At 47.6% G+C, this 15,820-nt stretch overlaps 1 protein-coding gene across 2 annotated transcripts in view; it reads left to right on the top strand.

Annotated features, from left to right (window-relative positions):
• The window catches only part of LOC137450660 (gamma-aminobutyric acid receptor subunit beta-4), a 78,033-nt gene that overhangs the window by 12,116 nt on the left and 50,097 nt on the right, over window positions 1–15,820 (top strand). The window lies entirely within an intron of this gene.

Below are 15,820 nucleotides of genomic sequence, written 5' to 3'. Positions count from 1 at the left end.
AGCATGACAGTGGGGACTAGTTGAGGTGGTCATGGCAGGTCATTAGGAGAGGTTGGGCCAGGCTGGAGTGACGTGCATGACTGATGCAAAGCCTGGAACTGAACGGGCAAAGACCATATTGGACTTGTTTTTCTTGACTGCTCTGTGTTCAGACCTGCCTGCACCACAGAATTAGTTGTTTTTGTAACTGCAGTCGAGCACACCAGTACAGCACCAGCCATGTTCACACCTCTCCTGGAGGAGTCAAAGGTAACCCCTGCTGTGGGGTGCCCAGCCAAACACCTGATGTTCCAGAACACTTGGCAGCAACATTGCAGTCACCTCATGGCATGTTTGAAGCACAGCACCTATTGATTTCAGCCACAGCTGTGAGTGTTCAGCCCTCGTGCCCCAGGAGAGGGACATGCAAAGTTCACCAAAATAGCAAGGAGAGCATAGGAACCCCTGTGACACATCCAGTCCGGGAGAGGAGGACTCAGCTAAACAAACATCTCCCTGCCTTTCCTGGAGGCCTCCCCCTCACTCACTGCATGGCTTGGCAGCTTTTTCAGCGGGGGGGGGGACCCCACTGTCAGCACTGTCCTCCAGTATATAATCCTGTGCCATCCTCAGAGCAAATCCATCCCCTGTCACACAAGGAAAAGGAGTGAACGAGGATCCTGTGGACTGTTTCATTAAGAACTGCCTCTGTGAAATCCATTCAGCAGTGGTCATCCTTCCACCTAACTTTCATCCATTTTGTTTTCTCATGCCTTTTTTTTTCCCCTTTGAGTGCAGTAATATATTTGAATATTAGACCAGTCCTTTCCTCCAGTGTGACAAGAGCTGGCAAGCTTCTTGCTGCACATTGAACATATTTGTGCACTCATCTGTGGCCCCACAAGATCCTTATTGTCCTCCTTCAGAAATGGGAAGCTCTGACAGGGCAGCGGAGGGAGTTTTGGGTGGCATGACCGAGACGGCAATGCAGATGAGTTCTCCTGAGTCTCAGCCCAGAGTCAAACTTGACTTGGGTTTCTGAGCCATCTGTGTGCCTGCCCTAGAGCTGTGCTTGGTAGTACCAAGCACTGATTTCTAGAGTTGCAATCTGGTGAAGGACATGCAGTCTTGCTGTCATCCATTAAGCCAGCCTGCTTTCACAGGAGCTGGAGGAGATGTTGATTCTCATGTTTGTGCCAAAGCCCATGCCAGAAAATTGCATCTAGTTGCCCTCCTCCTTCCTTTTCCCCCTTGGCTGGTGCAGTCTTTCCCTGCAGCTCCATTCAGCCCCTGACAAAGCTGCTTTCCAGCACTGCTGGAGCTAGTCCATGGTAGTGCACCATGCCTAGTGAGAAGCTCTGAGATCTCTCTCTAAAAGAAAGCTCATCACTTTAACAAAACATTCATGCCATGAATTTGGGCTCTTTGCTTACTCATAGATTATAATTTTTTTATGGCCAAACCCAATGCACTCAAGGTGCTGATTAGTAGAATAATTCCAACAGTTGCTAATTAACTGACTAAAAGCAGGTTATTGTCTATATGGAGGATGTTTGCCATCTCACCTGGACCTACCTTTCTCCTTGAAAGGATGCATCTAGATAAAAGTTGCCATTTCTGAGCTCATTCCTGCCAGTAAACCTGCCTTTGAGGGACTACCACTGAAAGCAGAATGTGAAGAGAGTGTAAAACCCATTAGTACAAGTCCTTTTGATTACTCAAAACATCTTCTCATAGCCCTAGAGCTGTTCGTCAGAGCAGCTTTACATATCTGCATTGTTCATTTCCTAAGACTCTCAGTATCCCAGTTAGGCAGAAAAGTATTTTTAACCCACATAGCACAGACTATAAAAGCCAAGGAATATGCTGTAGTTCTGTTGCTACATGAAAGAGAGGTTGTGTGTGCATGTCACTTTTCACACCTATGTGTGGTACAAAGAGAGAAAGAAACGGGCTGAACTGATGTAAGATGGCATTCTGGCCTGCATCAGGAATAGTGTGGCCAGCAGGAGCAGGGAGGTCATTCTGCCCCTGTGCTCAGCACTGATTAGGCCACACCTTGAGTCCTGAGTCTAGTTCTGGGCTCCTCAGTTTAAGAAGGACATTGAGACTCTTGAATGTATCCTGAGAAGGGCAACAAGGCTGGGGAGAGGTCTCTAGCACAAGCCCTATGAGGAGAGGCTGAGGGAGCTGGGGTTGTTTAGCCTGGAGAAGAGGAGGCTCAGGGGAGACCTTATTGCTCTCTACAACTACCTGAAGGGAGGTTGTAGCCAGGAGGGGGTTGGTCTCTTCTCCCTGGCAACCAGCACCAGAACAAGAGGACACAGTCTCAAGCTGTGCCAGGGGAAGTTTAGGCTGGAGGTGAGGAGAAAGTTCTTCCCAGAGAGAGTTGTTAGCCATTGGAATGTGCTGCCCAGGGAGGTGGTGGAGTCACCATCCCTGGAGGTGTTCAAAAAAGGATTGGACATGGCACTTGAAGCCATGGTTTAGCTGTCACGAGGTGGTAGATGTTAGGTTATGGGTTGGACTTGATGATCTCTGAGATCTTTTCCAACCTGATTTATTCTGTGATTCTAAGATGGTTCTTCAGTGGTAATGACAGCATTTGGTGTGGAAGCCTGTAAGATCCATTCCTGCATGTAGCCCTTGGTGGGGTTTGTTAAGTGTCTATTTACATCCTGATCTTTCATGTGAAATATCATACACTTGTTAAGACATGACCAGAAACATGGGCAAGGCAGATGATGTCTTAATGGCCACCTAAAATCTGTTCATGGAATTCACATTGCATCTATGGGAAAGAGAAATGGATGGTGGAGCCCAGTAGCACAAACAGATTAGTTAAAAAACAGGTATTCTGGAGATCCAGTGATTGATCTTGTTCCCATTAAATGGAAAGAAATAGTGTTTTTCTCAGTCAGCCCTTTCTCCCAGGCTGTAGGAGTGCCACTGTTTGCTTTGAGCAGGGTATGAATTTCAAGCTGTTTTGGGGAACACTGATTATGCAGTTCCTATAGGCTATTCTTCTGGTTTTGGCATTTATCCTTGCTTCTGTGTCAGAGCTAAAAACTCTTTTCCTTCTCTGATCTTTCCCCCTCCCCTTCCTGTCTCTCCTACTCTCTGCCATCCTACAGGAATAGCACTGTCAAGAAATTGTGCACTTTTAGATCACAGAATCATAGAATGGTCTGGGTTGGGAGAGACCTCCAAAGGTCACCTAATCCAACCCCCTCTGCAGTAAGCAGGGGCATCCTCAAGTAGCTCAGACTGCCTAGGCTGTGCTTGTGCCAGGGGTGAGCCTCAGCCAAACCTACTGTGGCTTGAATTTCACTCCCTAGACCTCAGCACCTCTTAGTTCAGGTCTGGGATGGGTCTGAGTGTGATTAGAGTTGGAGATGAGCCTCTGTAAAAATTACATCTTGTTGTTCCATATTTATTCCCCTTCAGTGGTTTTAGTGTCAAACTTGCTCAGTTTACCAGTCAAAACAAGATATTTCTACCTGCCAGCTCTGCCAGCTCAACCTGGGCTCTGGAAATCAAGCTGTGCTCTCTCTGCTCTGGACATCACCACCAGCCAAAAAGGATTCTTGAGTCAGGGCAGAGCTGGATGTGATTTTGATTATGCACAAATATAATTTGTTCTCAGGTGGTATTATGGGCTCTGTATGACAGATAGCAGCAAGGCTCCTGTGCTCTACAAACATTGACTAACAAATCTTTCCCCACTGCCTGTGGGATGATGAGCCACTAACAGGTCTGGTTTACATCTGGGGGACAGCTTGGTGGGGATGACATAGAAAACCCATGGCAGTGTGAGGCATAGCACTGGGAACTTCTGCATTCTGCTATTGCTCTTTATTCATGACAACAGACCTGAGCCCCTTCAGTGCTCTAGCTGACTGCTTGGCCACCGAGCCATGTCTTTGCCTTTGCCTGTGGTAGCCTGCTGAAATACCCAAAGGGAGCAGGAAGCTAAGCCCACTTCTTGCTGCATAGAAATGGGAGAGGTATAGTCACAGGACAGGCTCTCACATGCAATGGGCATTAAATTTGTTCATAAAGAGTGCCTGTCCTGGTGGGTGGAGCAGGAGGGCATCCCTCACCATCCTCTTCAGAAAACCTGACATTCTGAAAACCTGATCAGTGGATGAATATTTTCCATAAGTGTATGTGGCAGAGAATATATTCCCTGAGTATGATCTTGTCACGTAGCAGAAAAACTGGGAAGGGTGTCCTGGCTATTGCACTAGTTCCAACCTTCACACACTTCGTGTGCTTCTCTAATTGATCTCACCATGGGCTGTCAGCTAGAAGAGGCACCAGACCCTTCCCTGTCCCAGGGTGAGACTCCACTCTCTGAGTCTGCAGGGTCATTTCAGCTACCAAATGCTGGGGAGGCTTTTCTCTACCATGCAGACCACTCCTTACCGAGAACATCACCCAGAAGCAGTGTACTTTACTTGGTTCCTGTGACACTTTATCATCCTGTGCTTGCATTTGGGACCAAGGCTCAGCAGTTAACTGAGAAATGAGAGCACCAAACTGCCCCTTCCTCTTCCACAGGCTGCAACAGCAGGTGTGCTGCAGAACCCAGATGGGTTTTCTGATCGGGGGATATTTCCAAACAAATCTTCTCAGCTACCAGGCAGCTTCCTTGTGCTTTTCTTGGCCTTCTCTTACACAGTGGCAACAGCAAGACAACCCACCTGAAGGCTTCTTTCTTAAGGACCTTTGTGTTAGTGAGACCACAGCAAACAACTCTTCCTGGTTGGGGGCAACTTGTGCCATAGGAAAAACCAGGTTCAAGAAGTCCACTGGGGACTTCAACAGAGAATGCATAAAGAAGGCATCTGCCCATTGCAGGTGGCAAAGCCCTGGCAAAGCATCAGAGGCTGTCACACCAGGAGAGGAGGTCACCCAGGTTATGGTTGGGAGCTTACTGGTAAGACATTGTCACTTGAAGAAGGAAACTTCCTCCAGCTAGGGAGGAGGTCTGCAGGAAAGCCCAGTCTGCTGGCCTTTGGGGAAGGTTGGTAGGAAATTTTTGGAAGTGAGGGAAAGGGTAGGATTCGAGCTGAGTTTTCTTCTTATCCTCCTTTCATGGCAAAATATTCATCACAAGTTCCCCTGCCTGTTTTCCTTCCCTGTTGCACACCAGCTCCTTGCTAGCATTTGAAGATAGGGAAAAAATAAAACATAGATGAGTACTCAAGTAAGTAATATGTGATTATTGTGTTGATGAATTGGTGGAGATGAATATATCTGTCAAAGCTCTGCAAGATTTGTTCATCCACAGCTCCTGAGTGAAAGCAGTGAATAAATGGCTCTTAGCTCTATCTCTTCATGAGAGGTGCTGGGGTAAACAGTAGCCTGGTAACTTTTGTCCTGCTGAATTTCCAGACAGAACATGACTGAAATGATGGAAGCACCAACTCAATTCTTAATTTCAACTTAAATTCCAACTGAATTCTTAATCCCAATTCTTCCAGTTCTCAGTCCCTGAACTCTGTAAGATCTTCTTTGTACTGAGACTGTCAAGAAAAAAAGCAGAACAATCTGAACAAGGCACATCCAAGAGCCTCAGAAACTAGGAGATGAAAACATACAGTGCCATGTATAACATTTGGAAGGAGGGAGGCTTGTTTGTGTGTGTACTTTGCTTCTCATGATTTCTAACTCAGACTCATGATTTTAATGTGAATGCCATGATATTTCCAGCCCTGACTCACTCCTTTCCCCCCCCCCCCCCCCCCAATGTTTGCACTGTAAATTGTCCTGACTGCCACTAAGCATAAGCCCTGGGCAAAGTGTGCCCCCAAAGCTGTGTTTCTGAGCTGACCCAAAGGGTCATGTGCCTGTCAGAAGGTAAGGAAAGGACCAGGTGGGCAGTATGGGGAGGCCTCTGAAGTCAGCATTAACAAAAGCTCTAAGAGCAGACTCTATCCATAAAGATAACTTGGACACCAGGAAAGGGATATATTTCCACAAAGGACTTAGCAGAAGTAACAAGAAAGGAGTGACCTTCTCTCCCTTGGAGACTGCAGCCACTGACTTTACACTGTGTGGGAGGATGAAAGAAAATCTCCAGCACCATCACAAAAGTCATCTCATGGAGGTGTGGCAAAGGGGTCACGTCAGGGCTGTCCCCTGTTGCTCCTGCACATCCCAGTCCTGGTTTCTATACTTGTGCCAGTTTAGCATGTCCTCACCTGGACATCTCTCCTTTCTTTTTTCCCTGCATGCTGTGCATGTCCAACTGGATTTAATCCAGGAGCTAAATGCTGTGGTACCCTTTAAAGGCAAGAGTCTGTAAACAGTGCCTGTAAGGAGTCTGAAAACAGGGAGCAGGAGGTGTGGCTAACTCATTAAAAATTAAAAATGGGGGGGGGGGGGGGAGGGGAAGGAAACCACCTTCTTGTTGTCACTTTGACAAAACTGCCAAGTGCAGGTATTTTGTCATTGTTACAGGTATTGCCAAGACAGAGTAATGGATTTGATCTGAATGGAGGAGCTTGTGTTAACCCATTCAAATTAATTTGGTTCGGCTCATTTTCAGCTAAGGGGATTAGATGGCTCAGGATTTGGTAAAGTATAAGAGTGAAAACAGCCAGACAGGTCAGATACTGAAGTACAGGCCAGGTCTGCAGCTGTCTGGGGGATGATATTCCCTGTGCACATAAGAGAGAGGCTCCTTCGTGTAGCAGGAGTTTGTTGGTAACCTGCCAGAAAAGCCCAGCGCTGAAAAGATGGGTCAGAACTTCTGTGCCCTGTGTGGGCAGGTGAGAAGCGAGGCAAATTGATGGGAATCATGGGAGGAATTTCCACAGCTGCCAGCTGGTATGCAGGGAAAATCGCTACATGGCCACACCTTGGGACTGGAAAGTGCTGTGGAGGGAATGATCCAGGTGCCAATCCCCAGCAGATGCTGGGCTGGGATATCCCACATGCAGCATCACCTTTGCCACTGGAGGCCGTTTGGCTGTGGGTAAAAGGATGTTGCTGTTGTTTCTCAGGTAGTTTGCTGCATTCCTACCTCCTGGGCTGCTGCAAAGAGTGTATGGTGCTGGGTCTGGGTGTGTCCAGCATTAGACATCCAGCTCTAATCCTGTTTAAAAACCTTGTGGCACAGGAGCCTGTGCAGGAATCTGGAAGTTGGGGTTGTGACCAGGGTTTTCCAGCCTGTGAGGCAGTCCTGGGAGTGGATCTGCTCTGAGACTAACCTGGTCAGCTGGAGACTGGGGAGGAGGGGGAATCTGCCTGTGCTGAGGCTTGAGGTGAGAGATCTGTGGTGGAAAGCTGTCGGTAGGTGACTAAATACCCTGCTGCCTTTTGCACATTTACCTGTGAGGCTCAAAATACTCTTTGTTTTCTGCAAACAGCTCAGAAGATCTGCCCTGTTAAAAAGCAGGCTGTGGGCTAGGAAATGAGGAGCAGCAGGGTGCTGAAGACTTCTGAGCCTTCCTGAGCTGTGGGAGTGGTGGCTCCGAGAGAGCAGACAAATGCCTGCTCTGTCTGTGAGGAGATTTAGCAATCATGAGCTCTGAGGGCTTGAGTAAAAGCAAAAGGGCTGGACTGGTCCACAGTTTCCCACAGCTTCCCTGGCAGGTGGGCAGAACTGTGTCCCACAGCTACACTGTCAGAGCTCACAGGAGGAATGCATTGGCCTGCCAGGATCCTGACAAGAGACAGGAGGGAATTCAGCTGAAGAAAGGTGGAGGTGGCTGATTGGTGTGGGTCTGATGCTTCGAGGAGCTGCCAAGGAAGAATGCCTGGCTTGTGCTGACGTACAATATGCACTTACTTGGGAAGCCCTGTTGCCCTCTTGCTACTACTCCTGGTGGAATGGAAGAACTGAAAGGATCTGGGATGCTCTGCATCTCTGCTTTTCCCAGAGTTAGCTCAGTGTTATCAAGAAAATACAATGTTTCATAGTACCAGGCTCTGCAGAGGGGGATGTAAAAGCAAATCACAAAGTGTGTGCCCTGCAGACTGCAAAGCCACAGGGCTGGTCTGTGTGCTCAGGGAGACTTGTTCCTGGAGGGGAAGGACAGGTGACCAATCCTTGCTCTAGCAGCACAGAGTGGCAGCAGATAAGGACATTCATCTCTTGATGGTCAGATCTGGATCTGCCTTCTCAACCACTCTTCAACAAAGAAACTGGTGGCTGTGGCAGCCCTGCAAAGTAAAGTGGCTGTGATCTGAGCTGGGCATTGCCTGCTTGAAGGGGTGAGTGGTAATTGGGAATTGCTGCTCTTGATAAAGTTACTCTTAAAATGCTTGGGACCCACTGGTGGTGCCAGGTTGGTAATGATTTGGTCTGGTAGGGTGGTTCAGTTGAGTATGTCTTTAGATGGGATCAAATATGCAGTTTGACAAACCTGGGAACTTATTTCCCCCTCACTTTGCTGTAAGCTTACCAAGTGCACATCACCCAGGCAAGAGATATGCACACAGAAGGTTTTGGAAGACAGTCTTCATTGCTAAGAAGGAAACAGCTTTAGAAGTCTGTCTCCTGAACAGTGACCTAGGCCTCTCACAAGAACAGATGGTATTCTGAGTAGTCAGTGATCCTCTCGATGCTGAAAGCTCTGTGTCCATGTGCAGGTGCTTCGCTGAACCGAGTCTACTGGTAGTGCAGATGTTCCTAGGGTTCATGTCTACTCTGTTGTTCTGTCTTTAAGTCTGTACATTTGAGACCTTGTTTTTATTCAGCTTGAGTAGCTGTCTACCAACATCTTTTAAAATCAGCCTTGATTTAGCTTCCTCTGAAATCCTTCAATCCCTCTGGGACAACCTGTACACTGTTTTTGCAGCCAGTTGATTGTTCTCTCTCACTTCCAAATTTCCATGAGATATTTGCAATATCCCATTCTAATACCTACTAATCCATTAAAAATACCCATGAGATAGATTAGGTAATCCACTGTGCCTCACAGATTGTGCTGCTTCATTCTCTGCTTTCCCTAGAATAGTCACAGAATGAGTGCTGCATCTGCCCTGGGAAAGCATTGTTCCTCCAAAAGGATCTCTCAGCACTGGCTCACAAGCATGCACAGCTTGCTTGAGAAAATGCTCTGTACCCATTCAGATCTACAGGGATAGCTTCACTTGACAACATGCTGGCATTGTGGCTGCCATTATCAAGGTTAACCTGTGTATTTGCAAAGAGCATCACAGGATAGAAGTACTTGAGTGGTCAGTCCTGCCTCCTCTGCAAGTGTTGTGTCTCTTGGTATATTGACAAAGAATTGGCCTCATTGCTTGCTTGGAGGAAAACCTGTCTCTTGTTGAAGGCCTTGTTTTATTCAGGGTTCAACTATCCAAAGAGTTCAAGAGCTATGCTATGGCTGTACCCTCTCTTAGATGCTCCATGTCCTTGATGCCACCATTTCTCACTCTTCATTTCTCTTGGGAAGTATTTCTCCTTAAATGATGCAGACTCAGTCATCTGACTGGATAAGGTGAGCAGCCAGAATGTCAGGAGAGCAGAATGGTGAAGGCTGGAAATCCTCATTAGCCTCCTTGCACAGGTTAGACACCATACCTGGTCTGCTGATGTGGATGAATGAAAAGTCTGGCAAGGTTTGGCACGATCTTGTTCTGTGTACAGGCTAAGCAGCTTCAAAAGTGCCATGGTTTCCCAGAAGAGGTATGGCAAAATGCAGGAAAGCTGTCAGGCAGAAGAAAGCATTTTCTGACAGATCTACTCAGAGACTAGCTGCAGTCTCCATGAGGATTAGTTGGGGTAGGTACCCCTCCTGCCCCCGCAGGACAATGAATCCATGAGGAAGTAGCAGGCCTTGACGGTCCCTGTCTTTACACTCCAAAATACCATGCTTGCTTCATGTGGAAGAGATTCCTCAGCAGCATGCTTCCAGTTTCCACACAGACAAGAAGGCAATGTCACGTTTGCTGGCTTGCCACAAGACCATCTGGAGAAGAGGAGGCTCAGGGGAGACCCTTATTGCTCTCTACAACTACCTGAAGGGAGGTTGTAGCCAGGAGGGGGTTGGTCTCTTCTCCCAGGCAACCAGCACCAGAACAAGAGGACACAGTCTCAAGCTGTGCCAGGGGAAGTTTAGGCTGGAGGTGAGGAGAAAGTTCTTCGCAGAGAGAGTTGTTAGCCATTGGAATGTGCTGCCCAGGGAGGTGGTGGTAGAGTCACTGTCCCTGAAGGTGTTCAGAAAGGGATTGGATGTGGCACTTGAAGCCATGGTTTAGTAGTCATGAGGTGTTGGGTGATAGGTTGAACTTGATGATCTTTGAGGTCTTTTCCAACCTTATTGATTCTATGATTCTTTCTGGTACTGTATAACAGTGGCCAAAAGCATCATGTTATGGCTTGCTTTGCCCTTATAAATCCAATGGATGGCATGAAGTGACTTGCTGAGAGTAGAGGGAGGGCTTTGGTATCAGCCTGGAAATCTGTTTGATGTTCCTGGATGTTGTGCTGGGCCTAGCAAACTGGATGCCCACCACTGGATGCAGATGAGGGATAGGTTAAGAAATGAGTGTGTGTAGGGGGGGAACAAGGGGGAAAAGGGTTGGAGAATGTTTACTGGTTATTTAAACCTACATTTTGTTGGAAAAGTTTAAGTAGGTTCTTAAGAGACCCTGTTGAACTCTGTACTTCTAGGTGTCATGGCAAATCAGAGCTACTGGATGAAGGCTGTTCCCAAAGCATTTCTGCTTTCATGATACATGGTCAACTTTTCTTGCTCCTCAAGCAATGCTAACACTTACTGAATTCGTGCCTGATGCTGTACCTAGGCTGGGAAGGGAAAAAAGGGGGGGAAAAAAGGGAAAGGAACAGGAAAATTAGCATTGGGAAGCTTCTTTGTGATTTGGCTTGTGTAGTCTAATGGAATGGCATCTTTTAGATGTTCATCCATTAACAGCTGTAGCAGAGCCTCACTCTTGAGATCTGTGAGCTGAGCTGTTGTGCACATAGCGATCTGTGAACTCCCTGCAATCCTTCAATGTGGTGGAAACCCAGGAGCATTTCCATTCTCCCTGTCCTGGGGTGTAGCTATAGACTCCACTGTGGTGAACCTGAGAGTTTTGTAACAGCAGACTGTCCTCTAAGCCATCTTTTGGATGGGTTTAAAAAACTCTGACCTGGGATTAATTAGTCCATCAGCTGAAAATTATTCAAAGGTATCTGTTCTGGGAGGGACAGAGTGGGATTTCTTAAAAGATTGTATGGTTGCATCCAGGCAGCAGCTCCTGGGCTAGTGACAAGGCTGATGCTGAATGCGCTGCCTTCTGCACCTCTGATTACCTGGGAGCTCTGGCCTCCTAACTAACCATGCCTGTCAGCCCTTGTATAACCAACTCATCACTGCGCAGAGCAGTGACGTGGGCTGTGGTTTTAAGCTGTAAACATAAAGCCAGGGTGCCCTGAGGTTCAGTGCTGTGAACAAAGCAGAGGCAGTGGCTTGGGCGAAACAATTTTCTGTGGAAAGAGCAAGTAGGTGCTGAGCCTACTTTCCCTTATTCAGGAAAGTGGGAATAAGACAGAAGGAAAAAGTCCTGGGAGTGAAATTAGTCTATGTGCTGTGTGCCTTTGGCAAACCAGAGAGTATCTTACAGCTGATCTTGTTTGGTGAATATGCAAGTAAGACACTGCAGTCCTGTAGCTACACGTACCAGCAAACCTTGCCCTCTTTGTGGCTGCCTATATTGCCCTGCATTTGCAGAAATAATTCTGCCAGTCAGACCAGGGCAACCTTGTCTGGGACTTGCTGTTTCTGGCCTCTGGTGCTACTGCTGTCCTTTAGCTTCTGCAGAGCAGGGGATAAGGAGCAGAGTTTTGCATGGAATCTTATGCCTCTGGGTGTTTTACCACTAAAGGTTAAGGCACAGACCCATTTCATATGTAGGTTTAGTGACTGAAGCTTCTAATTTTCTCTGATTGACTTTGTTTACTCAGCAGAAGACCTTAAAGCAGCTTTCCTGCTGCTGCAGGGATCTCGGAGACTGGTGGTGCCACAGGCAGGATGCAAGCAGGGAGCGCTGGGGCTCATGCACAAAACTGTCTTGAATAATCTTTGCTCTTGTTCAAAAGAGACAGAGCTGTACTCCCTCTTCGTGCATGTGTGATGCACTCCAGCAGCAAGAGCTGGGCTGCCCCTTTTACATCTCCAACCTCCTACACAACGTGAGCAGCTCCCAGGATGGGAGCAGTGGGGTTGGAGAGGCTTCTGTGGTTTCATGAGAATGCTGTACACGGGAGGCTGCTTGCTTTCTTTTCATTTCTGTGGCAGTGGCACGTCTTCTTTGCCTCAGTGGCTGCTTTCCGGGTACCAGGGTTTAAAATAGAGATGTAGACAAATTGGCAAAGGGCCAGAGGAGAGCGGCACTAATTGTCAGAGCTTTAGAAAACATGACCTCTGAGGAGAGGTTGAAGAAATCAGGTGCATTTAATCTAGGCAAGACAGTATTGGTGGGGGAGGGAGGGGGCTGTCATGGTTTCTCAGTACATAAAAGCTGTTGTTAAGGAAGGATGATTGATTTGTTCTTTCACTATCACTGGGAGAGAGTGATGAAACTAAACTACATTTACACTGCAGAGAAGGTTTAGTTTGGATATTTAGGAAATGCCTTCAGTGCAGTGAAATGCAGGAAGAGACTGTCCAGGGGCATTTTTGAGACTGGTGGTTTAAAGACACTCTAATCTGTTTCCATCAGATGTGGGCTATGCAACCCCCACAAGATCCCCATTAATACCTCTGTTCCTGTAGTTTAGGCTAAAGGATACCTCTGTGGTTGGTGCCTCTCCCTTAGATTTCTTTGTATCTTCTAGCACTGCCAAGTTCACAGAGTAAGAATCACAGTAAGATTCCTTGAAGCATTTGCTGTAGTTCTTCAAAATGGTGTGGCTCTGTTTATCTGCCCACTGGCCTTGGGTCTTTTTTGGCTGTGTCTGTATTGTAGTTGGAGGTCTGATGGCAGAGAAATCCAGGCTTGCTCTAGTCATAGAATCATAGAATCTCTTCATTAAGCTTTGCATCTGCAGAAGCCGGTGTTGCTTGGGCCCAAGCAAGAACTTCACTGAACAAACAAACATAGAATCATAGAATCAATAAGGTTGGAAAAGACCTCAAAGATCATCAAGTCCAACCTGTCACCCAACACCTCATGACTACTAAACCATGGCTTCAAGTGCCACATCCAATCCTTTTTTGAACACCTCCAGGGACGGTGACTCCATCACCTCCCTGGGCAGCACATTCCAATGGCTAACAACTCTCTCTGGGAAGAACTTTCTCCTCACCTCCAGCCTAAACCTCCCCTGGTGCAGCTTCAGACTGTGTCCTCTTGTTGTGGTGCTGGTTGCCTTGGAGAAGAGACCAAGCCCCTCCTGGCTACAACCTCCCTTCAGGTAGTTGTAGAGAGCAATAACGGTCTCCCCTGAGCCTTGGGCAAGAATGAAAGAGGGCAGCTTGGACCTCAGAACAGGGCAGCTGCCCAAGTAAGCATCCAGTATCTGGAGACCTATTGCACTGGAGTTTGTGGTGTTGTCTTTGCTGAGCTACCAGGCTGAGATCTGGAAGAGACACCCTGATCCAGGCTGCCATCACCCCCGGCTGTGGTGCAGGCAGATCGGTTTGGAACGGTGACCTTTCCTCTGCAGTCGTGCCACAGGAACTCCTGCTGCAGCAATACCGCTCCAGATTCTGAGGCATTCCGGGATTACAAAACAAAATGTGAAAGAATAACTAGTTGCTGGGAAAATATTGCACATGAGCACAACTTGTTCCCTACCTTGACTGTTTTTGGATTTGACAAGTATCACTTGCAAAGGGGGGGAAAAAAAACAAACCCAAAACACCAAAAAAGGAGAGGTTTTATTATAACTCTTTTGTCTCCTTCCCTCCCAACTTCCCGAGCACAGGGCGGTTTTTTTTTTTCACAGGCACCAAACTACTTTCAGGACAAAATGTTGGTGACTTCTCCAGCAGTGGTGAGAAACAAGGACGTGTGGGCGTGCCATTCACTGTTGCAAGTGACAGAACTTCTCACACGCCCTCACTCATGACATTGCCTACAAACCTCTCCTAGGCCTGAGTTTTGCTTTGAGGGGAAGGTCCGGGATTTTTGCACCCGCTGGCAAAGCACAGATAAAAGCTTGGGCCTTTAAGATGCTTTGCTCTTTTTGCCCTGTCTCTGATCCACGAATGCAGAGTTCTGCCTTTTGGAACGAATTTACAGATGAAGTTATCCCACATTTTTAAGTACCCTACTTTTGCATCCCTCTTGCCTGAAGCTATTAACATTGGCAGAATTGATGCCCTTTGTTTATTTTGTGTACTACTTACAGCCCAAATGTTGAACACCAGCCGGTCTAGTTTTCCTCTGGGCTGCAGTAAGAGGTAGAGGATGCTTTTTCTGTTGGCTCTGCAAGGGGTTCTTGCATCCCTGTCCTGAGAAGGCTGTGAGACAGTTTTCACAACAGAGATGGAAAAGGTGAAATAACTTCCCTGTGATCAAGCTAAAAGTAGGTCCTGTAGAGGCAGAATGCTGCACACCTTCACCTTTGAAGTGCTTGTATGACAACCACGTGCCTGTGGGGTTAATGGGCTTCAGGGCTTGTAAGTGGGCAGTGGAGCCTCTCACTTGCCCTGGTAGACGGGGTGCAGTACCGGGAGAGGCCAAGAGGAACACTGCTGACTCTGCACAGGAGCTGGATGCAGCTGAGCCCGGGCTGACGGGGAGCGGCATGGCTGATCCAACATTCATCTTGGGGCTGGGAGTTGGGAGGTCTGGATCTCATCCACGGCTCTGACACTGAGTCACTGCATGACCTCAGGCACTCAGATACCATGGTGATGAACACAGCACAAATGTCTAGACAGATAGATTAGATTGGATAGACTCTGTATCTGACAAATATTTGTGTATCACCACTGCCAGTGCTCCCCTGCCATAACCACCCAGCCTGCTGGCTTCAGGGGGTGTTCTACACCGTTTGGGGGAAAGAAACACTTTTTGCACTGAGGAAGGAGTGGACACATAACCACAGTGACATATGTATAGGTGGTGACAGACTGGAAGCAAAGCAGGCACCAGGGCAGCTCTTCAAGGAAAACCCCTCTGCCTGGCAGAAAGGCTGAGGAGTGCTGAGCTGCCTTCTTCCCAGCTCTGCTGCCGCCTCACACACTGCCCCGTCTTTCCTCCTGCAACCAAAGTCTGTAAGAGCCTCAGGGCAGTGGTGACTCCCTTCCCCTGCTATAGCTTCTATCACAAGGCCCTCCTTTCAGAAAAGGGAAAAAAAAGAAGAGAAGGCAGACTCCCAAAGTGAGACTTCCTTAAAAGCTTTCCTGTACCACTATTAGCCTCTGGCATAAGAGAGGATGCAGGAGAAGCAGTTCTCCCTGAAGTGACTTTTGGTTATTTTCCCACCTGGTTCCCTTGTGAAAGCTGAACACAGAAGTGCAGCAGAGCTATGGCTGGGAGAGTGCTGTGTGAGGATTCCACCCTCTGCAAGGTCTCCTGAGCACCCCTGCCTCCGGCACCCCTGACAGGGAGCCAAGAGTGCCGGAGAAGAACACTGCCTCTTTAAGGAGATTTGCATAGCAGGGCCTAATTACAGTTGTTGATTCTGATGTTTTCTGTGTTGTTCATATTCCATTAAAGGATAATGCTGCTTAATTTGCAGCAGAGGGTCTCGGTTAGCAGTGCACCCAATCACAAAGCAGCCCTAATGACATTACTTCCCTACTTTTGGTAACACATAATTAAAAAATCACTTCATTTCCAGTTGTGTGGTTCTCCCCTCTCCCCCAGTCTCCTAATTACTTTCAAAGCCATTTCATGATTATCTGTAAATATTTTAGCT

Source organism: Melanerpes formicivorus, unplaced genomic scaffold (assembly GCF_026170545.1).
Source record: "Melanerpes formicivorus ecotype bairdi unplaced genomic scaffold, bMelFor1.0.p_v2 SCAF_37, whole genome shotgun sequence".
In the NCBI taxonomy this organism is placed as follows: domain Eukaryota; kingdom Metazoa; phylum Chordata; class Aves; order Piciformes; family Picidae; genus Melanerpes; species Melanerpes formicivorus.
The sequence above is the reverse complement of the archived record's forward strand: the minus strand, read 5'-3'. Positions and strand labels throughout refer to the sequence as shown.